The 25,852-nt window shown below is 46.8% G+C and overlaps 1 protein-coding gene across 7 annotated transcripts in view; it reads left to right on the top strand.

The window, feature by feature from the left end:
• The first annotated feature begins 10,757 nt into the window (after nt 1–10,757).
• The window catches only part of MRAS (muscle RAS oncogene homolog), a 40,342-nt gene continuing 25,247 nt past the window's right edge, over nt 10,758–25,852 (top strand). For 2 of the 7 annotated variants that reach the window (XM_032190487.1, XM_032190485.1), the window contains exons 1-2: nt 10,758–10,822; nt 11,587–11,859. The gene's annotated coding sequence lies outside the window, so the exon portion shown is untranslated. Of the gene's footprint in view, nt 10,823–11,586; nt 11,860–13,085; nt 13,105–21,887; nt 21,901–22,381; nt 22,485–24,937; nt 25,041–25,852 lie in introns of those variants that run through there. The other 5 variants (XM_032190488.1, XM_032190490.1, XM_032190489.1 and 2 more) reach the window with 5 other exon arrangements.

Below are 25,852 nucleotides of genomic sequence, written 5' to 3'. Positions count from 1 at the left end.
CTTCAGAGCCTTTTATTTCTGATCTTCCTGGTTCGGATCTTGGCTGGGTTCTGAAGGAAAAAAAAAAAAAAAAACATAATTGTTTGACAGAACACAATTTGTTTCTAAAGGTGCATAGATGATATGGAGTACTGGAAATTTTTGGTGACACATCAGTAGAAAAGAGTCCAGGGACTCAATTAGCATGCAATCTTATTTACAGGATCATGCTAAAGCATCCGTTCAGATCAAATAAACTTCTTACCAGGGCAAACAGCCTCCATGGGTTCATTCAAGACACCCTTTAGGTTGTTCCTTGGAACCCAGACTGTCACACAATTCAAAAGATTATGTTCTCGGATATCAAGACCCATGCAAGCAACATGCTTTATCCAAATGGATTTCAGAGTACCAGTATGCTGAAGTTGGAACCTTGATGCTACAAGCAACTTTTCATGCATCTGTGCAGCTATATACAAGCAGAGAGATTCCTAGAGCACTGGGAGCCTTCATCAGGAGACTACCATGAAAGTCCCATGACCCTCAGCATTATTTCTTGCAGAGAGATTTGTAAAAATAAACAGCCTTCCATAACCACCACCCAGCCTGGTGAGTGAGGCACTCGGGGGAGAAGGATTGAGTCCTTGTTCACTCAGGCAACATATCATTGATTTTCCTCTGAAAAGAATAATTTACTTTTATCAGAACTTGGCAGCAAGAAGAAACATGAGGAGTGGCAAAATCCAAGCAGCATCCCCATAAGATCTCCACGTGGTTTCTGGATGTGAGCAGTGACTCCTCAGGCTGAAATGATTAGTCTGTCTTTGAAACTATTCCAAATTCGACTCCCCTTCGGGAAGTACCAAAAAAAAAAAAAAAAAAGGAGCTAACTCATACCAACCACAATGCAATTTTAGTGACTTTCCATTTCAAGGCAGTCCCTCTTTGAATAAAGAGTCTACATTTGTTTGTGACCTGACCCTAATGCCTAGCAGATGCACTGAGCAGGTTGGCTCCTTCTAAAATTTGCTGTGTGTGAAGGTTTCCTATCAACCACCTTCAAAACTGCAGGGTAGAGCGCCTTTGTTTTCCTATTTGCCATACGTGAAATGAGGTAATAATTCCTGCGAGGCATCATTTACTGATGTTAGTAAAGCTCATGGTAGTTTCAGCTTGGGGATTTCAAAGGGCTAAAGTTCTGTTTAGAGTAAGTACCCTGAGTTCAGCAAAGCTATGAACTAGATGAATATCTCCATCTTGTGCTAGTAACTCCTAACTAATCTTATTAAAACCTTTCCAGACCCAGATCAATATCTGAAATGCACTCTGTCCTGTAATTAATCTGATGAGACATGCTATCCATGTTTACAGGTCCCTTCAAATTTTTCTTTAGAGTTTTTTATTTTAAAATTAAACTGGTTAAGTAGAAGCAGGGTCATGATCTCTGTTTCTCGGTAGCTTTTTCATGCACTTATTAAATATCCTGTACTGAGTGCACTCAGTAATTCAATGATCCTGCCCTGGTGAATACAGTTAGATACCAAGGTCTTAAAGACCTTGCATGGAGGCAAGTCTGTCAGTTTGATGGTTTGCATATGAAAGGCACCAGTCAGAGCAGCCTGACAGATGCATGGATATGTACCTCAAAGACACAGACATGTGATGAAGTGTGTGGAATGGCACAAGTTAGGGCAGCACCATGTCAGCAGTCCTGGCTCCCACCTTGTTCCCTCACTCCTCCTCTGCTATGTTTGGTCTGCTTCACTTCCTGAGGCCAGGGGCAATCTCTTAGGACAGTCTTCTGACACCTGGCTCTTTTGGAGTGAAGGACTATCCAACAACAGCACTGTTGATTAGTGATGGACTAAGGTACTACTGACTTTTGAGGGCATGAAAGCACCAGCCTTAAGTTTTATATGTCTTCCATAAAAAGGAGCATGTGATCTTAATTAGGATTCAGCTTAGAGAAAAGGAAGCCGAGGGGAGGCCTCATGGCGGCCTGCAGCTCCCTCAGGAGGGGAGCGGAGGGGCAGGCGCTGAGCTCTGCTCTGTGGGGACAGCGACAGGACCCGAGGGGACGGCATGGAGCTGGGACAGGGGAGGGTCAGGCCGGGGGTTAGGGAAAGGTTCTGCACCCAGAGGGTGGTCGGGCACTGGGACAGGCTCCCCAGGGCGGTGGTCATGGCACCAAGTCTGCCAGAGTGCAAGAAGCATTTGGACAATGCTCTCAGAAATATGGTTTGATTTTTGGGTGGTCCTGTGTGGAGCCAGGAGTTGGACTTGATGATTCTTGTGGGCCCCTTCCAGCTCAGGTTATTCTGTGATTCTGTGATCCCTGAATTCATTAATTGTATAGGTGGCAACAAGACTCGGATAAAAGTACGCTGTAAGAACAGAAGGAATTAATGGAATAATATTGTGACTCATTTTTGTTGCCATTGACCGATAGTCTCATAGCTCACATATGGGAGAAACACTCCTCTTTCTCTTCCTTCTGCTCTGGGTTGGGATCCTGGGCTCAGTTTGGCCATACTTGTGAGTCTCGTAAGGGAGTGACCCATGCACCCCCATTCCTGCAAGTGAATTGTAGGAGAGGCCTCTGCAAAGCTGGAATATCCCAGTGTGAAGTGGGGGAAAGGAGGCAGCTCTGGGTCTCTTCTCTCCCTTCCTCCTCATGGGAATTAAACATGAGAGCTAAGTGCTTGCTTTTCTGAAGCTATTATTGGCAACCAATACAAAATGTCCCTTTTCATGACAAGTAAATGACCTGCTAAGTACAAGCTATAAAAATTCAGGTCATGTTTTCTGTTTCATTAATATGCTGCCTGACAAAGCCATTGCCTGCTGGGGCTCTCCGCTGGGGAATGGGAGATAGAAAACCCTTAAGGATTTCTCACTGTCATTATGAGATAGAAAGGCAAACAGGCTTCTAAAGGAAAGAGGGCTCCCAAAAGACAGGCTGCCTTTGTGTCCTGATCTCATGAGCAACCACAGGAGGAGGGAAGTAATGCCATTTACACACACAGTCCCAGTAGTGTGGGGTCTGAATGCTTTTATGTTTCACTAATAGCTGGGCCTGACTGTCCCAGAAGTCAATAGAAAGGTTTTCCTTGATTGCAACAGGCAGCGGACCAAAAATGTTATTCAGCCAGAGAAATGTTTGTAAAGTTAGAAAGCAGGGGGAGAAGAGCAATATGAATCAGAATGAGAATCCAGGGGAGAATCTCTTTGAAATGCGTTTCTACAAAAATATTTGCTACTGTAGTGTTTGTCCCAGTTGCATCGAGAGACTTACTGGAGACTGTTGTTCTTTGCACATAAATCTGCCTTTCAGAAATCCAGGAAGCATCTCCCTGCAAGGGACATCCAAAGTGAAATCAGAGGGTGTATCACTTCTAGGTAACTATACGGCTTCCCCATAAAAAAAAAAAAAATGCAGGGAGGATGGGTTTGGCTAAGGCCATAATATAATTCTGCAGACGTTTGAATCCACGACACTTTTCCCTATATAAGAAGTTTGGGCTTGAAGGAGTCTGAAGAGCACTGGCTTTTGCTCTTGGCAGTGTTCAGTAGGATGTATCCTGCCTGCTCGATTGCTTTCTCTGGGCTCATGTTCTCTGACATGCTGGCAGTGAGGACATGCTGCCCTGCCTAGGGCTGAGGTTTGGCTTTCCATCTCCGGATCAGCTCCCATTCCTCTCACCTGTCCTGCTTCCTCAGCTATGTACTGATAAGGTGAGTTTCACATGGAGGCTGAGATGCAGCAGAGAGATCTGGGATGTGACCTGACAGGTCAGTGCCGTTCAGAGGGTTATAAATATTTCTTCAAGCCAACAGGTATTTCCAGGTTTGGCATCCAGGTGTTCTGCTGAATTGCTTCCTACCAGAATTGGGTTTTAGGGATCAGGCTGCTTCCTTCCCCCTTCTGTGCTTTTCACCTCCATGTACCTTGTTCTCAACAATGCTTTCACCGGCAACGCCAATGTTTTGGAGCAGCACCATCAGGCTCATTCCAGGGATACTCAGCCTGCAATGAATGCATTGATTCATAGCTTATTTTTAAAGCCAGAAGGAATTACTATGCTCATCTGCTCTGACCTCGAGTATGCAATGGGCACAGGAGTATTTATAGCTCTGTTTAGAGCATTGGGCTCTGTATACAAGCCAAGAAGGCCAAATAAAGAGCAAGGTCCCTGCCCCGCTGTAGGTCTGACAGCCATTACAAGCTCAACTGCTTTATTAAGGTATTGCCCTCAGTAAGTGGCAGGTCAGACTGGCCCTGCCAATTCCTGAGTGCATGGGCAGAGGGTTGCCTATGCACAGGGCTTGCTGCACATACATCTGTGGCCTGTTTGCAGCAGGAGCAGAAATAAGCTCCAGGTGCAAGGACAGCTATCTGGGAAATCCTGGGTTTGTGCGCTAGTGTTTCTTGGGCTCCATGCTGAGCCTGTCTCACATCTCTTGGGGGATCATCTCTCCTATGTTCAAACCGTACTGTGGCAGGCAAGAAGATGCATCAAAAAAGGTCATCAAATGAGATGGTTGAAATGAGACAGGGAAATAATAAATAATTTGCAGTGAGGTGCCTGAGAAGAGCAGGACAGAGTCACCACCAACTGCTTGCAGCTGCTACGACTCCCCCAGCAGAACACTGCTCAGTGAGTGTTCCCTGCTTGGTACTTGGAGTTGGAGGCAAAGACACGGTGTGTTCCCGAGTGCCTGCCATGATGCTGCACCTCAGATGTGATGCTTGAACTGCCCTTTCTAGGGCTCAAGCACTCCAAGAAAATAAGCTCTCTTGTATGTATGCAATTGAGATCACTAAAACTGAAGTAATATTAATAGATAACCCCACTTCCCATGTGCCATGCTCTGTGTTCAGCACACAGCCTGTGTCCAGGCCACTTGTCTTTCTCCTATGCCTAATTCTGTTGCCTTGGCTCTTGACATGTGGTGAGTGTCTGGCCAGAAACTTGAGCACTAACTAGACAAATTAACTACACAGATTAGCCACTTTTGCTTCCTGATTTATGTTAGATCTCTGCAACTGCTGTTGCACTACCAGCAAAATGTAAGAAGCCGCCCTTGTCATTCTCTTTCCAGCTAAATGGCAACTGCAGTGTTTCTTAAAATAAGTTTTTAATAGCTAAGTTTTGTTAGTGTTCTGGTTGACATGTGCTCGTTCAGGTTCAAATTCCCCTGAGAGCCTGCGTTTTTCATGAGACTGTGTTCGTGAGTGAACACCCAACTGACTGTAACATTGCATATTGCTTGAAATTACTAAAAGGGAAAGTAATTGCCTTTTTACATGCTGAAACGGTAAAGTCAGCTGGAGCTAATTCTTTGATAGCTAAAGGAATTGGTTATTAATGTTTCTGTGTGAAGACAGCACAGCCACAGAGACCCTTGCAACTGTGAATGTCTCGGTCTTGCTCTTGGGCAAAGTGTATGCAGTCATCTCTAATCTGTTCCATCTCTCCACAAGCAGCTCACCCAGCAGTGTGAACAAATTGCCTGGAAATGTCGTCATCGGGCTTCATCTGGCACTATCTCCCTTTCTGTCTGGGTCATTGATTTCCTCATCTCCTCTGCCTTAAAACTCACATCATACATTAATTTGCGACTCTCCAGTGCTGAAGCAGCTGCACTGTGCCTTCCCTGCTCAACACCAGTAGCTTTCAGCCTCTGAAGTGTCCTTTACTGCTGCTCATCTGAAGACCTCCTGAATGTGTCTCAAGTGGCCTCCCTGCCTGCTACATAACAGCATGTGCTCTGCCAGCTTTTGTTTCATCACAAGAGAGCTTAGAGCTGTTCTGCTCTCGGAAATTGGGTAAGATTCGGTCTCCTTCCTACAATGACTCAGTGTGCTGGAGAAATGACTCCTGCCTTGTGTGAGCAGCTATCGCAGTGCACAGAGCTGTGCCAGCCTCTGCTAGCTACCAGCTCCCCTCAGGAGCGCCCCTGAGCCAGCAAGGAGCTGGGGCTGCTCCACACTCTGCTTTTATGATTGCTAAATATAGAGTCCATTGATAAATAAAACAAATCCATGAAGGGTGCAAGAACCAGCAGTTGCTAGTGTTGTTTTAGCTAATACAGACTTTTCTTCTGTTCTCTTTGTGGCCTTTCCTTTGCAATTTGAGTGCAGATCTGCACTCCCAATTAATAATCCGCTCTCATTAAAAGGGTTTCCAGGATTAGGTTTACATTTTGCAATTGTTCCTGAAAAACGATTCTGTAAGAGAAAAAAACTCTTGTCTTACTACTCACTGAGGCTGTGGTTGCTCTGTGCTTGCACTGGGCAGAGCTTATTCCCAGTCCTGGTCTGCTGCCATCAATTGATAGCCAGGTACCACCCAGCTCCTGTATCAGGCCTGTTTGCTGAGCTGAAGCAAACCAAAGCAGATAAACTGCAAACTTTTGCTTATTGTAGGTTTGCACAGCTATTCCCAAGGATCTAATCTGGCCTGCAGAAACTTACTTTTCTTGAGTTTTATTAGGAGTAACAAGGTTCCACCTGTCCCCAACACTTGTAAACTGGGTGCATCTGACATGGAAGTAAGTGCAAGATGGTAAAGCCTCAAATGTGAATCCCTTACTCCTAAATTAATGGTAATCTTAATGTGAATAATTCCATTCACAGGAAGTGTCACATGAAATGAGTCTATTTCCTTAGGGAAGTGTGTTCTTCTATAAAGCTCTGCTGATCCTTGTCTCTCTAGAAACCAAATTGTCAGTCTCTTTGTGTTGCAGCCAAATTCCTCATCCCAGGTCTGGAAAAAGTATGGAGAAATAATTCCAGAGAATCCCTTGTTATAAATAAACTGGGTGGGGGAAAGGACTCTGCAGATCCTTCCTAAAAAAAAAAAAAAAAAAAAAAAAAAGGCAGCAGGCTGAAAAAGGGTATGGAGAAAGGTTTCACCTCTTGTACTAAGAGAGAAAAAAAAATCTTGATCGGGAGGCTGATGTTTGCAGTGTGTGTTCAGGGTGAGTCACATGAAAGGCAAATTGAGATAAGAGCAGAGTCCTGAAAGAAAACTACTGATTCTAATCTCTGTATCCCAGCTTGCAGGGTCTTTGCTGCAGAAATTAAAGAGCTGTGTTTCCTTGTGATGTCTTGTTAAAAGGTGCAGGATCACCAGCTTTCCAGAGCTTTCTGCTCCCTGTATGGCATATGTGCACATATATATATATATATATTTACATGGTATATTATAAATATATATATATAAAACCTTTCTGGGGCTTTCCCCTCGTGACCCGTTTATATTGGGTGCTGCATGGTCAGCTTGTCACAGCCCTCTTGCAGCTGTTACAGCCGTACTGTATCCTATCTTTAGCCAAGGCGTCTTTTAAGCAGTCACACATGAACTTTTACGTAGTAAAAGGGTTTATGTAGTTACATCTGAATATCACTAGATGTCCTCTACTGCTAAGTAGCTTTACCTCAGTCCATGCCAACAGCCACAGAGAAGTTTAGTGAAACGAATCTCAGCTGTTTAAGCTATGTTTTTTTATAGTTCAGTTGTTCCAAGTCCATAGATGTACAGTGATATTCCTTGTCCATAGCCTGAAGGAGTGCTCCAATACCTCTTACCCACTGGACTTACAGTGAGAGCAAAGGTATTGTTTTGGTTTCATGCAGATTTGGAGCCATCTGACATGTCATAGGAGAACCTCAACTTTATCCTTTGCTCCTTATTTGAGACTGGACTATCAGGCAAGGCTCAGGCTTTGGCCTCCTTGTGCCCATCTCCACATTTAATGCCCAAGGCCAGGCCCATGGAGCTCTGTTCTAGCGCCATCTGATTCACTGTAGGATGGCACAGGAGTCTCTGCAGAGTGTAGTCAGGTACAGCCCCCTGCTCTGGTGCAACCCAGTTGGCCTCCAGGCAGCAATGCCTTGGGTTAGCTCATGAGAGTACCACCACTAGCCCCTGGACCCCATCTCCACCCTCTGCCTTCTCTGCAGTGATCGCTTATCATAATATCATAGAATGGTTTTGGGTTGGAAGGGACCTTAAAGACCATCTAATTCCAACCCCCCCGCCACAGGCAGGGACACTTCCCACCAGACCAGGTTGCTCAAAGCCCCATCCAACCTGGCCTTGAACACCTCCAGGGATGGGGCATTATCCCTGGCTGTGTGACAGTAAGGGCAGCACTACACTGGCAGGAACTTTTACAGACGAAATTTTATCCCTGCAGAGAAAACACTGTGCAAACAGCCCTGCTGTGCTGTGAATGCCACCCACTGTAGATTTCTGCTCAACATACAGCGTACCAGGGGTGGGCAAGGCAAGTGTCCCCCAGCAGCCTGAAGGGCAGCCACCAGCAGAAGAAAGAAGCCGAGAGGCCATGTGTGGTTCACACAGCATTATCCCGCTCAGTTGTAACGTAGGGCAGTAAAGAGCCACGCTATCTAGCCCTAAGAGTGAATGTTATGCTGTACAGATAATACGTCCTCTTAGAGACGGTTCGCCTGAGGTACAGGCTGACCCGAGCAGTTCAGAGACTGTACGATCACTTTAATCTATTAAGGGATGTTGAACCAGACTGGAAATGTCATGTGCTTAAAGCTGTATGGGGTAAAACACTGGCTGAAATATGAAGGAGCTTTTTTCTTTTAGCTTTGCATAAAGTTCCCAAGTTTGAAGTTTTGCCCATTCTGCACTCATGTCCTGCCGGGGAGGGCTGGTGCAGGAGGGCTCTTCGTGACAGCGCGTCTGCTGTCAAACCGAAGGCAACCCTTTGTTTGAGGGCTCCTTGGGGTGACTCAGCAGGATGCGAAAATGCACTTAAATAGGAGCTGTATTGTGTAAGCACCCAACCACAGCAGCAATTCCCCTGTAGCAAAATTGTTAACTAATACGCACTACAAGACATTTAATGCCGCTCCAGATACTGGCAGGAATTGAAAGAAAGATGAAATAGGAGTTTTTGGCTTTCCTCCTTACATAATTTCAGCATTTCACATGGGCAGGAAGACTACTAAGAACTGAGGGATACCCAGGAGACCTAAGTGCAGGAACCTGGCCACGGGGCTTTTTTCTCAAATGCTGCTGAAGATGGTATAAAACACAGTAAAGATTTTCAGATTTGGGTGTCTGAATATTGTGCTACTCTTGATTTGGAAATAAAGGTACCTCCACATTAGCAGAAATTTGCCTGCTCTGAACTGAAATCTGTTTAAGATGCCAAAGTACAAAGCTGGATGCTCAGATTTAAAGATCTAAGTTGGAAACCTCTGGCCCACCAGTTCCAGGACTGCAGTGTCCCCAGCATTTAGTGACTTTTGTGACTTGCCAACAGGCACTGCTCACCTGCGGAGGGCACCGCTCACAGGCAGGTTTGCCAATGCTGCCCTCATTCCTGGCAACATGTGCTGATGGCAACAACAACAAAAAAAAATGTTTGCTCAAAGCTGGCCACCTCCATCATTGTACTGCACACATAAAAGGTCTGACAAAAGTCTGCCCTGAGAAAACTGAGACATTTTGTCCAGGAAGGAAAATCTGTGGCCAAAAAGCGGAGCTGAATTTTGCACCAAATTCACGCGCAAACCTGAGAGTGCTGTTGACAAACCCTTGCTTTGCAAGCCAAGCTGTTGATTCATGTGAACAAAATGTCTCAGTCCTGCGGTTCAGTCAGAAAAGCCTACAGGGGGTTCTTATGGACTCGTTTTCCATGCCTTGAGATGGAGCGAGATTAGTGAAGAATTTACAGGCGAAGGAGGCAGCTCACTGCAGTATGTGTTTGTGGCTGCTCCGCTTCATAACAAAAGCCAACCAGTTCAGGCCCTCTTTAAATGAGCAGGGCTCACCCAGCTCACCTAGCACTGATGGACTTGAAGAGCTGAGGCTTTGTTCCTCGGGGAGCTCCAACAAGGCCAGGGCACAACACTGAGGCTACCCCAAGCCCTCGCCATCTCCCATCCGCGGAGGGCAGGGGCCAGAGCTGCCAGGTGCTGGACCGCAGCCCCCCGAGATGCTCCAGGGGTGCCTGAGGATGGTGCCCAAGCTGCTCTGACACAGGGGCAGAGCTGTTGGACTCACACAAGTTGCTTTCATACCGCTGTTGCCCACATCCCAGGTGTGAGCAGCGTGTGCGAGGAGGTGAGTGCTTGTGCAGGACTTCAGCTCCCTTCGGCCACCACCGGGAAGGTGTGAGGTGGCAAAGGGACCTGCAGGTGAGGTGGGGCTGCAAAGCTTTTGCCTCCCGGAGTCGAGGGCACGAAGAGGAGGAGGTCAGGAAAGCAAACAGCAGCCCTGCATTGCCTTCAAGCCTCATCCCAGACAAATTCCGTGACCTGCCACAGGACGCTGCGAGGCCTCCTGCCTCCAGCACCAGCGAGCACGGCGACCCCGCGCCCACCCGGCGGCACTGGGGCAAGGTCAGTCCTTCCCAAAACCTCCTTAATTTACCCCAGAACCCCCTTCCTGCCTCTTCCCAGCCTCTTTAAGGTCCCTCCGCCGCGATCCACCTTAAGGCGGGCGGGCCCACAGCGGGGCCGGGGGGTCTGGGCACTGCCGCCCGCTGCCCCCGATCCCTAAGCCGGAGCAGCCGCCCCAAACCAACCCCAAAATCCACTCCCCGGGAGCCGCTGCCGGGGGATGCCGGGGCCCCGCCGCTACCCCGGAGCCCTCCCTCCGGTGCCTGGCGGCCCGGCTCGGCTCGGCCCGGCCCCCGGCGGCGGGGCCGCTCTATTTATAGCAGCCTCCGCGGCGATATAAGCCATGGCCGGCCAAGGGCTCCCCCGCCGCGGCAGCCGGGGCGGGAGCGGGCGGCGCTGCCCGGCCGCCTCCCGGCGGGCATGGGCGGGCTCTGAGGGCGCGGCGCGGCCCCGGTGAGCAGCGGGGAGGGGGTTTGGGGGGTTTTTTGGGGAACGGGACGGGCAGCCGGGGCGGTAGGAGGGGTGTCCGGGGGGGTGTCGCTCCCCGCCGGGGCCCTTTCCTTGCCCGGTGGTGGGGGAAAGGGGCGGGGGTGGCGGGGCCGCTGCGTGCCCCGGGGGGCTGCGTGCCCCGGGGGGTGAGGTTTGGGGAGTGGTGCCCATGGGGTTGGTGCTGGGGTTGGTGCTTCTCCTCCTCCCGAGCTTGTGGCGGGGAAGGAGGGGGCTCTGTGCAGTGAAACCTCGCTGTCGGTTGAGGGTTTGGTGCGTTTTGTTGGGTTTCTTTTCTCTCTCCCCCCCCCCCACCCCGCTCCCCCTCCCTCCCCCAGCGGTTTCAGCTGCAAGCTTATCTTTTACTTTCCTCCCCTTCGCATGCTCTAATCTGGGGATTGCGAGATCTCTTATCTTGCATTAAAACTGCGTTTGGACCACTAAGTACTTTGTGAAAGCTTCCAGATTCATTTGTTCGAGCGTTTGCTAGGCTTCTCGGAGAGAGATGTAGATGCTATCTCCCCTTACAAAGAAAGAAGGAGAGGAGGAGGTGTTTTCTCTTTCTTTCTTTTTTTTTTTTTTTCTTCTTTTTATATTTCTTTGCTTTAAGAAAACCAGCTGAAACACAGCTGAAAGACTAGGCGTTTTCAGCTCATGTGTTTGGGATTGCAGGGGATTTGAAAGAAAGCTTGCAACTTTTTTTTTTTTTATTTTCAATCCAACGGCTCAAGATCTGGAAGCGGTGTTTGGAAACCCTGGTGCCCAGGCAGAGAAACTAAAAGCCAGGCTGGCCGAAAGTTGAGGAGCAAGCTAGAGTTAGGCTCTGGGCGGACCAGGCTCAGCATCCTGCACCTCGGCTCCCTGGGACCCCTCTCTGCGGATCTGATGACTTTACACAACGCATCGGGACCTTACCCCGTGGCGGCTCGGGGTGGAGGCTGGGGTTTTGTTAGAAGAGCCAAGCAGTGAGGAGCTGACCCCCGAGCGAGGCTGTCCCAGCACAGGTAATCGCAGCACTTCTGCACGCATCAGCTGGCACTTTTCTGCATCGGTTGCTTGATGTTATGAAAGTGTGAAAGGCTAAGGTATCAGCTCCTTAGTTATTGGGTGAGTCATCTAAAGTTAGGATTTTGGTGGCAGGCTTAAAGGGATGCTACTGACTAGAAGTATGTACACCTCATCTGGAAACTGTTGTTCATGCAGTAGTTGGCACTGATGCATCAACTTTGTAGTCATACCTGGGTATAGATGTGCTTTCTGTGTTTGTTTAGATCAGGCCCTTTCTGCAGAAGAGAGATAAATTTCAAAGGCCTAAGTTTGCTTGGGTAAGCTGTCATGTTATTTTCCTTTACCAAGGTGCTTCTCTGTTGTTCAGAATCTGTTAGGGCCGTTGTAAAAATGGGGTTCTATTATTTTATGAAAAACTATGGGAAAGGTAAAAGAAATGACAGCGGTGTTTCAAGGAGATGATGGAGTAATAGCTTTTTTTTTTTAAAAAAAAAAAAAAAAAAGCCCTCTTAGTGGCATGGTTTTGGACTGCCTAATAGAGATGAAAATTCATTCTGTATACTGCAGCCTGGAAACACAAAGGTGACAGCATCTCTTTAAAAATAATTGTGTAGCTAAAGAATGGGTGTGCTTCATATCATAGGTCTGCATCAGTTTGTTTGATTTGCTTTTATGTTGTTCCTCCATCCCAAGAGATACCTCATACAGTGCAGAGTGTAGCCCGGGTTGCAGAGGGCCAAGCACCCCACTAGCATGACTCCCAAATCAGAGCAGCTGCAGCAGGATCGGAGCTGGCCCAGCATTTGTTTTCAGGATTGATTCAAAAGGCGGTTACTGTTTACTGAAGTTTTTGGTGGGTGTTTTTTACCAGCTCAAGATTCTTTGTAGAGGAACTAAGAATTACAGAAACAAAGCTTGCATTTTTCATGGGGAGAGTTCTTTGAGGTTTGTGTGTGTGTTTGTGTGTTGGGTTGGGTGGTGGCTTTTCTTTTTTTGTCCGTTGTTGGTTGTTTTTTTTTTTTTTTTTTTTCTTGAACTGAGGCTAACAAGAAGGAGGAATAAAACTGCATATTCTGACAATCGAGAGTACTTCTTTCCTTCTCCCACACCACCTTTGGCACATGATAGAGACCTGCTGGTATTTCAGGACTGGAAGCAGCAGCAGCAGGAGGAGGAGCAGCTCTGTACCTGAGCTCGTGTTGTCATTGGCAAAGCAGTACATGAGGGCACTGTGAGGATAAGTGAGTATAGGACAAATGATGATGAGCCATTATCATTGCTGCCATCGTGCTGTGGTTCCTTAGTGCTCTTCTTTAGCTCGTACTGGCATCGTGTCCTGTACTGAGACCTGTGTGGCTCTTCAGCTTGCATCATGTGCTGTCGCTGGCTGCCTGGGGGTGTTTCACTGTCGGGACCAGCACAGCACAAGCTCTAAGCTCTGTTCTGCTCTTAAGTTTGCAGGGCTTCTTAAGGAAAGCTGTTTGGCTTTGTTTCTGCCCTTTATTTTTTTTGTCTTCCCTCTTTGGGTGTGAAATTCCTCTGCATGGCTGGATTCAAGCCAGGAGTCTCTACGCACCTCTCCTGCTTGCAAAGCCACGTTCCCCTGCTGACCTGTTGCATGCAGGTCAGGCAATTCGTTAGGATGAGTTAGTCTGCTCTATGAAAGCTTTAGGATCTAGACTTCAACTGGACCAGTCTTTATCTGGATTTGGCTGGTTTATTTGCTCTGCAATGCTGTCACTCCTGTCTTGCTCAGTCCATGTGTCTGTGCTGGGGCTGTGGTGTGGTGTGCTGCCACTGTGTGTGGGAGCTGCTCTTGTCCTTGCCTCAGTGTTGTAACTTGTGTGCAACTGCACCTCCCTTTACATCCCTTACCTGTGTAGGCTGGAGGAGGGAGGGATTGCACCTTAGTGTGGCAATGTGCAGCCCTGAGCACACAGGGGACTCGAGCTCTGGCTAGTAACATGGATCCACAAGAACAAAGAGGCACAAGAGACTGGTATTTGCATAAGCCTCACTGCCACAAATAAGTAGATCAGAGCTGAGGGGACAGACTGAATATGGAAAATACGGAATTCATTTTCAGGCTTTCAAGATACTGCCATAGACAGGGTTGAGGAAGAGAAGTGGTCTTAACAGATATGGAAATGTGCCTTGAAAGTGACCTTTCAAAAAATCAATGATATTATTCTTGGTGTGCGAGACATCCAAATTTAATAAAATGTAAAGCAGAAGGGGTGGGAGGATTTGGTCCAAGTAAAAACAGAACAAGCGTGGGACTGGCAGATGGGAGGAACATTAGCCTGCTCCTTGGTGGAGTTGTTGCATCTTCCTGTTGCCTACAGAAGGGACTTGATAGAAGTTGGTGGGGAGAAGTGTACTGGCTCCTTACTCTATTTGAATGTCACTGGATGTATTTTTTTGCATAGGGAAGTGAAAGTCCAACAGTGCAGTGGGTCGTATCCTGAGTGTTCCTAATGTAAATCCAGAGCAAGTCCATCAACTTCAGTGACGTCTGCAGTAAGCCACGACTGGCTCTTTCTGAACAGAGGGAAGAAATGAGCAGCTGTATCTTAGGAGGCTGGATTTCTTGGCTTGGATTTTTTTTTTTGAGATTTATGACTCTTATTTTCTGTTTGAAAATGTAGCGGAGCAATTGCTGATCCATGCATGTATGTATGAGAAAATGTCAGCGGAGGAGTAATGCATATGGAAATCTTGCACAGAGAGATGGCAAACTGGCCACCTGCTCCTAGATGATGAAATAATTATACAAAAATATATCTACTGAAGTAATCATTGAGGGAAGAGGTGGGGGTAGGTTTGGGGAACTTTTTTTTTTTAAGCAGTTTGTAGTACTTACTGCTGACCCTCCAACCAGCTTCACTGCTTCGGACACTGCTTCTTCAGTAAGTGGTGGCTAATGCTGTACAGGTTTCATCAGAGAGAGCAGTCCCTTGGTTCAGAGCTAGGTGGGGAGGTGGGAAACCTGCCTCCAGATGCCTTCTCTGTCACAGACTGCCTTTGGGCAGGTAGGCTGAGATCTCGTACCCTTGTACATGGATATCTGGAACTGTGAATCTGCCTCTCATTGAACCCACTTTTCTTCTTTATAATGCAGTAGTTTTGTTCTTTGTGGGGTGTTTTGGGAGCATAAATGTAGCAAATGCTGAGATACTAAAGAAGGCATCTCTGTATCTGAGATACTCTGGGACTGAAATCTCCATTCTGCTGCTTATATTCCGGCCAGAAATGGTCAGCAGAATTGCTTCTACAAATAAAGCTGCTTATTAATTTTTTTGGCTAAATACTGACCTTCTTTGTTTGTGTTTGTCTCTGAGAATTTGCTGTTGATGGGCTTGAGATTGCAATCTCAAACTATTTTTTTTTTACTTTTTTTTTTTTTTTTTTTTTTACAACTACTGTAGAGCAACTTGAAAAGTATGCTGACACCCCTTCACCTTCTCCCAGATAACATACTGCTTGTCTTGCCATGCCTGTTCTTTTTCTGAAGGTCTGCTTCTGGAAAGAATGTTGTACCAAATACATAACTTTATGTGGTGTGGTAGAAATGGTTTTATCTTTCTTCACCATCTCACCCTTCACCCTCCTCCACTGTCTGCCCCTTCTTTGTGGCTCCAAATTCCACATAATTTCATAAAAAACTAATCTTTTGAATGTACAACAGTTCCTATATTAACTTGCTAAGCTTAAAGTTGTAAAAAAAAAAAAAGTGGGCATCTTATTTTGTGGAGGGGAAAACTGATGTGTTTTCCCAAATATGGGGGGAATACCCCCAACTGGCTTGCTGAGCAGTTCTCTCCATGTTTGGTTATTGCTCTGTCTCCCAGCCAGCTCCTGAATGCATCTGCCTAGCTCAGGGTGCAGAGATGAGTGTTGCTGGGGACTGTTTCACATCTGAATGGTAACTAGTAATGATCGGACATGCTGGACCAGCTTGCTGGTTGATGTAGTGACTGATGTCTGGCCACTGAAGGCTAGGCAACTACTGCAAGCTTCCATCATCTACAGCAAAAAATGAGTAAAAACTGCATCAGCTCAGAAACAGTTGGCCATAAACCTGCTCCCTGGGTGTGGGTTAACCTCACTGTGTCCTGGAGTCAAGTCTGCTGCTCTTGTATGTTAAAGTAAATCTTGGTTTGCTTTCTGATTTACTGGAGTGTAAATAAAGCAAGAAGGTCTTTCACATACAAGCTCACTCATCGGCATATATTAGTAACGCTCATCAGCTTTTGACTGGAACTTTGATAGCATAATTACTCTAAAAGGGTAACATATTCAAAACTACCTGTGTGACTTTGGGAGTTGGATTCCTGAGAGTCTTAGTCATTATTTTAAATAGGAATCAGTTTTCTAAGCCACACATACTCCTGAAAGTTTAAGAAAGGGCTTCTGTTATCATGTCTTTGAAAACGTCAGTTTCTGGTACAAGTGTGGCAGCTCTGCCACTCTACTTATTTCAGATATTAACTAAGGAGCTTGAAGTAAGGATTAGATTACTGAGGAAAATAAATTCTCATGGGTAATCTTATATTTTTGCAAATTGGACTTCTCTTGTATGTTCTGTCACCTGACAGCAGGATGGATAAAGATACATATTTTCTGATGCGTCTTTAGGACAGCTAAAAGGATGGCAGATATCTTGGCTATCGCTGTAGACAGAGTAAAGCATGCATTTCTTCAGATGCTACTTGGTGCACCGAATTCAAACAGCATGCGATAGAAACAGTTCAAGTCACCAGGATAAACACAGTTATCAGAGCAACAGATAAACTGAGAAAACAGTCTTCCGTACTCTAGTATTTATGTTTGCGTTGTTAAGACTTAATTTGCTTTCAGCCTTAGGTTTCTTTTTCAGCAGTGATGGATTACTCTTGGTACTTGTGGTGCAGTTTTTTAAAGCATTCCTGGAACACTAGTAACAAAATCTATTTATTTTTGCAACATACCTGTGAGATAGAGACCTGCTATTTATCTCACTTCTGCAGCTGGGGAACTGGAGCATTTGCTGAAGCTAAACACAGCGCACAGGGTCGTACACAGGAGTCTGCAGGAGGGTGCTGAGACTGGGTCTCAATTCCACTGAAAACCACCAAGCTTTGGTCCATACTCTACCCATTTGATTCTTCCTTGATGCTTCTGAGGCAGTCTGGGACATTTCCTCAGCTGGACAAGGTGGGGTTTGTCTCCTCTAAGGAGGAAAGGTCAAGCCTGGCAGGCAGGGAGGGAGAAGATGTGTGTCTGGGGCAAGGTGGGGAGTGGGGAACATCCCCTAGCTGGAGCTGTCACCTGCTTCAGTGAGCCCAGCTTCTCTGATTCTGGCACAAGCTGCCTCACAGCTATTAAAATGTTGTTCCTCTGGACAAATCAATTTTTCCTGTGCTCAGGGCCAATTCTGCTGGTGTCCCCTTTTGGATAGAGTTGATGTAAGCGGCTGGGCTGGCTTTGAAGCCGTCTGCCCAGCTGCTGCCACAGTGCTGTGTCCCTGGGCTCCTGGGCAGAGGACGTCTGCCTTCACTCCATCTTAGCCTTGCAAGGAGCTCCAAAGTGTTTTGTGGGGGGGGAAGGAAGCTGATGTAAAGCTGGAATCTTCTGTTTTGGTTGCATGGTGAACAGTAACAATATGAGTTTTAATTCTCTGAATGCATTCACATTTATAGGATGCTATATTTAAAAAGGAGAAAAGAATGAGTCATGGAGAGCTGTGCTGATGCTCAGTATTTGTCGTCTAGTTGTGAGGCTGAAGGCAGCAGGAGTTGAGTAACAGTCTTGTGAAGTACCTAGAGGATTTAAGTATCAAGCTGAAGCCTGATGAAGTCAGCCTTAAGTCATGCAGTGCCTTGCTCTGGGGCCCTATCACATACCTGGTGCTGCTTACAGTGAAGCACTCTCCTTGAAAACTCTGGAAGCTCTCGGTGCTGTCAGCTTCCCTGCACTTGGGTGTGAGTTGCAGGGCTGTGCCTGGAGCAGCTGAGCAGAGGTTGCTGCTCCTCTGCTGGGAAGTCATGGTTGTGGTCAGCAGTGGGATGCCCATGTGTGTCTCAGGCCATGCCTATGGCACAAGCTGGAACCTGGACCCTGAGTGGGAGCAGGCAGAGCCTGGGCATGTCTTGGCCGCTGCCTGCACCTTTAGAAGAGCTGGAATGCCAAAGCAATAAGGCTGGGTTCTGCTGCAGCACAGGCTGCTCTCCTCTCAGAGCCTGCTGGGGGCACAGGGGTGCCAGGGCTCAGATGCTTTCCTTTATGCATGCCTGTCATGACACTAATTCAGTTAGCTTACATTTAATTATGAAGTGCATGGGTTCTTTCTTTTTTAACAACAACAAAAAAAGCCTCTTAATCTTAATGAAATACTGCTCTGTTGGAGAGTGCCACTAAATTCAGCTTTCCAAGAGTGTGCCTGCCAGTGTGGCTCAGCTCCAGCTGCAGGTAGAGGGGACTCAGGGACTGAGACTTCTGTTCTTGGCCTACCCAGAACAGAAAATAGGGTTACTCACTGCACCAAACAGTGTGAACAAACCCAGGCAGCACGGTGTGCCTAGAAAATGCAGATTTGGTAACAACAAGGTGCTCTGCAGCTCCTCTGGTTTACTCTCTTATTTGAGAGGAAGAGTTGCAGAACTGAGCAGAAAACAACACTTGAAGTGAAATCTTTTTGGATTTACTGGGCTTTTTGTTTTGCTTTTTTAAAATCTGTCATATCAGTGTCAAAATGTTTAAGCTTCCTTCAGTACATTTTTGAGGGTTATGCTGGAAAAGAGAGAAGGCTGTAATGGCATAAGGCTGGTTCTGGTTTGTGGAAAAATCCTTGCTCATCCTGCAATGGAAAGAAATTTTGAAAAGTTTTTGAGTAGGGATCTGTCATTTGCACGGCTGGTAGCAGTAGTGAATGTGATATATGGTGGCTGGAACACAGACCCACCCAACCCAATTTAAAAGGATGACAATGGATGCTGGTGCAGTGGGAACCCCATTCATTTTTTCTTGAACTGACCTCCCCACTCCAAGGGCTACCCAAGCATCCGTTGTAGTGTATCTCAAGGCACCTGGTCACACCAAAAGAGCATTTAGAGAATTTTCTTCTGCAAGTTGTGAACCAGTGATAAAAGCTCCTTTAACAGTTAGTTGTGACACGGATTCAAAAAAAGGTATGGAATGAGAAAAAGTACATAAAATTTAAAAAGCACATAGAATTTAATCTTTTAGGCACATCCAGGCACTGTTATCAGATCTGTCATCTGCACTTAATGTATCCGGATAACTCATGAGTAGTCTGCATAGGCAGCTGGTAACTAGGTAGAGATTGTGATCTTCAGAAAGCATGCAACTGATGTCTTGTGTAATACTTGGTATTAGTGCCCCCAGTGCAAGTGCAAGACTGGAGGGGTGAGGGACATCTACTGTGAAGTGGGACTTAAAGGAAAAGTCACCCAGTACCCAGTGCTCCATCCCAGAAGGAGTCCTTGGGGGTACTCAGAGCCAGTGATAAACCAGGAAGGGGCAAATTGCTGAAGGAATTCCTTTGGTTCAGGATTGGTCACTGCTGATATGCAGACTGGAGGTTGGTTTGATGTCTGCTGGCTTCTGGTGGGAGCAAGAATCTACGGTGAACCTCAGAAGAGGAGGAGGAGACATGCCCCAGTGCTCTGGAAAACCCCAAACTGTTGAAAATTGTTTTCGTGAAACAGCAATGCAACATCAACAATTGGCATCCTAGCTCTCAGTAGCATATGATCTCACAGGTACTTCTGTAACCAGAATTTGTATCAGATGTAATCATCCTTGGAAAAAAAGTCAGGTATCACCTCAGCCCATCCTTTGCACACCATGCTTCTTTTCTACCCGAAGAGACCTTGCTGGTAATTGGTGAAGGATTGTAGCTCTAGGTGAAAGGTCTGAAGATTATGATGAGCCATAGTGATGAGATGGACTCGAATGAGTACTTGCAGATCTTCTTCAGAAAATGCTTCGTAGCTCAAGGGCAGAATACTGGGAGAGACTTCTGTCTTCTCCACGTGCTTAAAAGCTGTGAATGTTTTCAAATTCGATCTGCAAGCAGGCACAGATGCAAGCATAAGGAGCTGAATGGACCGTTTGCTTTTCTGGATTTTGATCCAGTCTGAAAAGATGCGTAACACTGTGGTAAAATGTTCTGTGCATCGTTTCCTCCGCACAATCTGCAAAATGGCATAGTGTGGCACCGAGATGCTGATAGGATGCTGCATCGTCTTTCTTCTGTGAGTATTTTGTTATGAGACTTACCTATGGAGTATTAAGACCGTTCTCAAAAGTCTGACTTGCGCTGAATATATGTGGGACATAGCAAACTTCACTGATGAACATGAAAGACTTTGTAAGGGAATACGTAATTTCTTATTCTTTTTGCAGTATAGCAAGTCTGTCTAATTAAGCACCTGGGATTTGAATAATTAAATAACAGAAGTTTCAATCCACTTCTGTGTTAGTAAAGATCTCCGGCAAGATGCTTTCATTCCTTGGATTTTTAAATTAGGGACCTCAAACTGTCTGAACCTCAGGAGGGTGACTTACTGGGTCCAGGCGGGCAGAGAAATACAACTCTTTTTCCAAGGCCTCCAGAGCACAGCAAGTCACTCCCTGTTGTTTACATACCAGCCTCGCAAGAATATGGGAATCAGTGCTAGGCTGGCAAAGCGGCGGAGAAAAGCTGTGTTTTCGGGTGTACGCTGCGTTGAAGCATCTGTTTGCTTTTGTGCTGTGTCAGAAGAAATCCTTTCGCTGCATGAAGCGCTGGGAGCAATTCTCTGGTGTGGAGGTCAGATTGCCTCATCCATTTCCGGTGGTGGGGGAAAGAAAAGGAGGGAAAATAACAGTAGTTACAGTTCTTGTGGGCTCGGGAAGGCTTGTAAAGAGATGGACAGATCTAGCTGAGAGGTGGGAGGGAGCTGGGCTGGCAGGTGTGGAAATGGCTGAGGTGGTGTGGGGACAGTGGCAGGCGGCCCTGCACAGGGTGCCCCTGCTTGCAGTGGTGGGGAGCCTTGCTGACAAAACCTCATGTCCCCAATAAGCTCCCTAAATGCCCCTGACCTTATGCCCTGCAGGCTGTCCTGACCCCAGACTGCTGTGCCCTCGGTCCTGTGTCAGACCCATGCTCTTCGAAAGCTCTGTCGATTGGGGCGGGTGGAGCTGATGACCCAAAATATCGTTTCCCCTTCCTAAGGCTGGGTGTGTACCAAGCTTGTGTCTCTGTGTGGTAAAAGGATACGAACCAAAAGTGCTGAGAGTTGCAGTGGTTAAATTGAAACATGCTGTGGCAGGATGAAAGTAATCTTGTCCCTTACCAGCCCTTAATGCTTTGGGGCTGTTTTTTTTTCCCCTCCAAGTGGCTGTGATCTATGCTGTCTCTATCTATGCTTCTGTGTAGAGATAATTTTATATGCAGGAACATGTCAAGGCACCGTCAGGGTAACCCATCTCGTTATGTTATAGCTCATGAGGTCAAGATAAGACATAGGATATCTACGGTTATCTTTCTGATCAAGTTTTTTTTTCTTCTCCAGTGTCCTTGAATGTACTGGAGCATATGAAAACGACCCCTTTGTGGAGTGAATCTCCTGTAGGGAGAATCCAACCCTTCAAGAAAGGGTCAAATCCCAATTTCTTGTTCTTTGTTTTGAGCTTGATATTTAAAATGTGGTGCACAAGAGCTGTACTTGAGTTGCCAAGACTAAGGCTGTCAATCTCTTGTCATGGTGTTCACAAATAGTGGCACTGTGCAGGCACAGGAATGGCACATCTTGCATCTAGACTCAACCTTTGTCCAGTTACTTTGGTTTGTTCATGGTTTTGCTTGTGAAATGACTCTTCCTAATGCATGGGTAAAGCAGAAATCCTCTATGCTTGTGGGAGTTAGTGCTCTGTATGTTGCAACTATAGCTGCACATAGAGCCACTTGCATTTAAAGAAAAATGAATGTGTCCAGCCCCAGTAAATGAGAAGTGTGATGGTATCAGTTTTATCCTATTGTCCCATCACAGGTTCTTTTCCTCCCCTTTGCCAACACTGAATGCTGTTTGCTCTCTGGCTCCCTGTGGGGAGGGAGTGTAGCCCTGCACGTCTCATCCCTCCAGGACAGCGGCCCCATCAGGGGGTCTGACTGAAGTTTCTGGAAATCTGCTATTTCTGACTAGACAGAAGACATCGTCTTTGGCATGGGGTGCTGGCAGGGTTGCAAACCCTGGAGGCTGACTTCTGAAATGGGCCTGACCACGTGTGTTGTGTTTCCTTGATGCAAATGCTAGAACCCGAACCTGTTTGTAGTGCAGAAGCAAATGTTACTGTTTGTGTGTGAAAGATGCTTTGTGGCGATGGCAGCAGAGGGTGTGTCTCTCCCTTTTCCTTTAGCTGGGGAGAGATTCTGTTCTTGCTTTTTGGTTTTATCTTTTTTTTTTTTTTTTTTTTTTTTTTTTTTACATCCAAATGGCAATTGATTTTTGAGCCGAGTTATCTTTTCCTTAGATTGCAAGTGAGTTTCTGATGTGATTGCACAGAGGTGGTGGTGGAGTCCTGCTGTTGCCTTGCTCATCTGAGGTGCTTCAAGAGAGTACAGAACACATTTGAGGTACAATTTTCCATAGCGTGCTAATCCAGTGAAGTGCTGTAGACTCGCTTGCTGGCACAGTTTAAATCCATAATGCAGCACCACCTGCCAAACCACGGGGCATAATGGAAGTGTTAATGAATGTACATATAAACCCTCCCACACTGCAGCAAATTGAATAACTTAAAACTCGAGGCAGAGACTTTAGGCTGAGCATAGAAGGAACAGGCTTAAAGTGCCCTTATGCAGGTCTTCGCTGGAACTGGGGGTGGCCATAGGAGTCTGAAGCTGGGTCAGCTGCCCCGTAGGGTGTTCTCAAAGCTATGTTGGCTTTTGGCTACTGCTCTCCAATATGTGGAATTGTCCACTCAATGATACTTGAAAAGAAACTTGAATGCCCAACAGGAAAGTACAACTGAGCAGCACAGGCTGGGACCATGGCATTTCTTTTCCAAAGGGCTGATGGTGCTGCTGCCCTGCATCCCTACGTTTGCACCCACAGCATTGGAGGCCAGTCCCAAGGTCTGCCCACACCCCTCCAAACAAGCCCACTGGATTTGTGAAGTACGGAGCTGCCTCCTAAGCATACTGTATGTAAATAAGAGGTACCTGCTCTGGGTGCACATTATAATAGGCCTGGAAAAAAAAAATGTTCTAATGGATTTGGGATCTCATTTCTGGACCATAAGTTTGTATGAGTGGCAGAGTAATGACACAGACCTGGGAAATGCCTAGCAAATAGTCATGCATGTGGTTCTGGGGACTATAGTCATTAAAATCTGTCTGAAATCTGCCAACTGCCTATTTGTATAAACCTGGGAGGTGATAGGAGGTGGCTGCTCCTTCATCTTCTGAAGTCTGTTGGCAAAGCCCTTCTCTACCTTCCTCATCACAGACTAACGCATGCCATGCTCTTCTCTACCTATAAATGAGTGTTAAATGAGCTGTGGGGAACCAGGAGGGCCGTCCTCAATCCAGGAGCTTGAGACAATGGATGGAGCCCTCCCTACACAGCCTGCCCTGTGGTATAGAAGTGGTGCAGTCAAATCTGCACTGCTCTGTAGCTCACAGCTAGTTCTGAGGAGCAGAGGGAGGACAGGCCAAGGCCATCTGTCAAGCACCCCTTGTTTTGGCAGAGGGCTGCAGGACCGTGGTGAGGAATGCAGGGTGGAGCAGCAAAGACTGTCCATGCTGGGCAGTTTCTGGCACTGCTCAGGGTTCCTACACAGTCCTGATGTATGAACTTTTGGCACCAGAGCTGTTTCCGCCAGCCCGGGTCGTGCACCTCTGGCTGCATCACCTGGTTCGCTGCAAGCTGCGTGTGGGCAGCAGAGAAACTGAGAGCTGCCGTGCTGCACGGGCTATTGCTTGGGAAACCTCGCCGAGCAGTGAAACCATCCAGGGCAGTGGATTTGGGGTCTTTTTATTGGTGTGTCAGCAGGCTGGGATGTGTAAGAGGGAAGCTGCCCATTTCCAGGGATTGTGCTAGCAGGAAGGGCAGCTATTGGAATTTGAAGCAGCTTCCTCCACTGCAAATTTGTTCTTTTGTGTTATCTCTAGCTGGGCAGGGCAGGGTAACATCTTGGCTATCTGATTCTTTTTGCTACAGTATGTTTAGGTCAGCTTCATCGTTTCCATGATAACATAGGAGAGGCATTCCTGGCCTCACTAGCAAAGAATTTTCAAGAGTAGTACAGGAATCTGTCATCCCCCGATGTCTCCCGAGAGCTTTGGAAATAAGAGTAAGGAAAGGGATGCTGGACTTAAATACCCAAGAAGTGATGGAAGTAAAAGCAGCTGAGCCATCCGCTTCGTCAGGCCCCAGCCTGATGGGCAGGGATGCGCTCATCTCACAGCTGAAGGGTTGGAACAGCCTCAGGTGGACACCTCTAGACTGGAAACTGTGTAGTGTTAATCCTGGTCTGAGAGAAGAGGGAATGGCTCACACCTCACATATCTGGGTTCTCCTACAGAACTGGTGGCGGCAGTGCTGCAACTGTAGAGATGACCCAAATCCAACTTGTGGTCTTATTTATTTATATGGAATATGAATCTGGCCTCTTCGTCTGACTGCTGACTTGTCAGAGTGACAGGAATCTTCTAACGTGCTTTGAAAAGGGCACTAAATCACCAAGAGGAACATGCTGAAGGTTAATGGAGTTGTTGTGGGAGGTGGAGGAGGAGCTGGGGGAGGGAAGTGGAGCTGTTTGGGTTGACATTCATCATTGTGACTGACGTGTGCTGTGCGGCATTTGCATACAGAACAGCAGCAAGCACATGCTTAAAGGTAAATACGAGTGAGCCCCGAGCCCAGCCTGGCCAAGGGAAAGCTGCTGCCATTTGTCAGAGCTCAGCGTTACTGCAAGGGCTCCTTCTTATTGCTCAAGAATTTCTGGAGGGGGGGAACAGAGGGGGCCGCCTACGACCCAAGCAATTTCCAGTGACGTGGCTTTTTATTATTATTATTTGTTCAGGCTATAATTCCACGTTTCCTGAAATAACTACCAAGTATTCATCAGACAGCTACTGCCTTTAGCTGCCTTTTGTGTGAATCTCAAGTGGTTCATTACTCCCCCGGTGAGTTTTCTTTCTCTTACAGTAAATCTGAGCAGCATCTGTGCAGTGGGGGAGGTGATGTGATCTTGGGTTGAAAAAGAGAAAGGTCTAGTTGGCAGGGAAAGCCAGTGAGGAGTTCAGGGAGTGCAGCCCTCAGGGTACAACATAGTTTTTGCACTGGAGGAGAATCCGGGAGGCCATTGCAGGGCTGCAGCTACATCCCCCAAATCAAAATTCAACATGTGATGTGATTGGGTGGGTTGAGGATTTTATTTTTAAACAACAGTTGGTTTATGACTTTTTTTTTTTCACTCTTCTTTAATAGCAATCTGATAACGCTTTGATCACTGATCCAAAAGGAAATGCCTGTGATTTCCTGTGCAGGTCTTGCCAGGTGCTGGGCTCCATCCGATCTCCTGGAAGCTGGTAGGAGTTGAGAGCGCTCTTACCTGGCATGATCCTTCTTAGAAAACCTCCAAGAGTTGAAATATAACTTGGGCTTTGAGCAACTTGATGCTAAAGGGTGTCAAGCTTTGGCTTCCCACACAGTTGGTCTGTTCTGTAGTAACTGCCCACTGAAGACTTATCTTTTTGGAGGCATTGACTGGGCAGGAAATCTGTAAGGCTGGAGGAAACCTAGCTAGGAGTTAAGCATCTTTATTTAATAACGATTGGTGGTGATTGTTCATACACCTGAAAGTCCTCTGGCTCTTAAAGGTTTGGGTTCAAGCCAATTGGAGGGAGAATTTCCTAAAACTCACCCAGTCCTGATCAGCATGACTCTAGGGAGACAGCTACCTCCGAAAAGGGCACGTCCCATGTTTCAAGGGTTC

This window comes from Aythya fuligula, chromosome 6, assembly GCF_009819795.1.
Source record: "Aythya fuligula isolate bAytFul2 chromosome 6, bAytFul2.pri, whole genome shotgun sequence".
Taxonomy (NCBI): domain Eukaryota; kingdom Metazoa; phylum Chordata; class Aves; order Anseriformes; family Anatidae; genus Aythya; species Aythya fuligula.
This window is presented reverse-complemented; position numbering and strand designations above follow the sequence as displayed.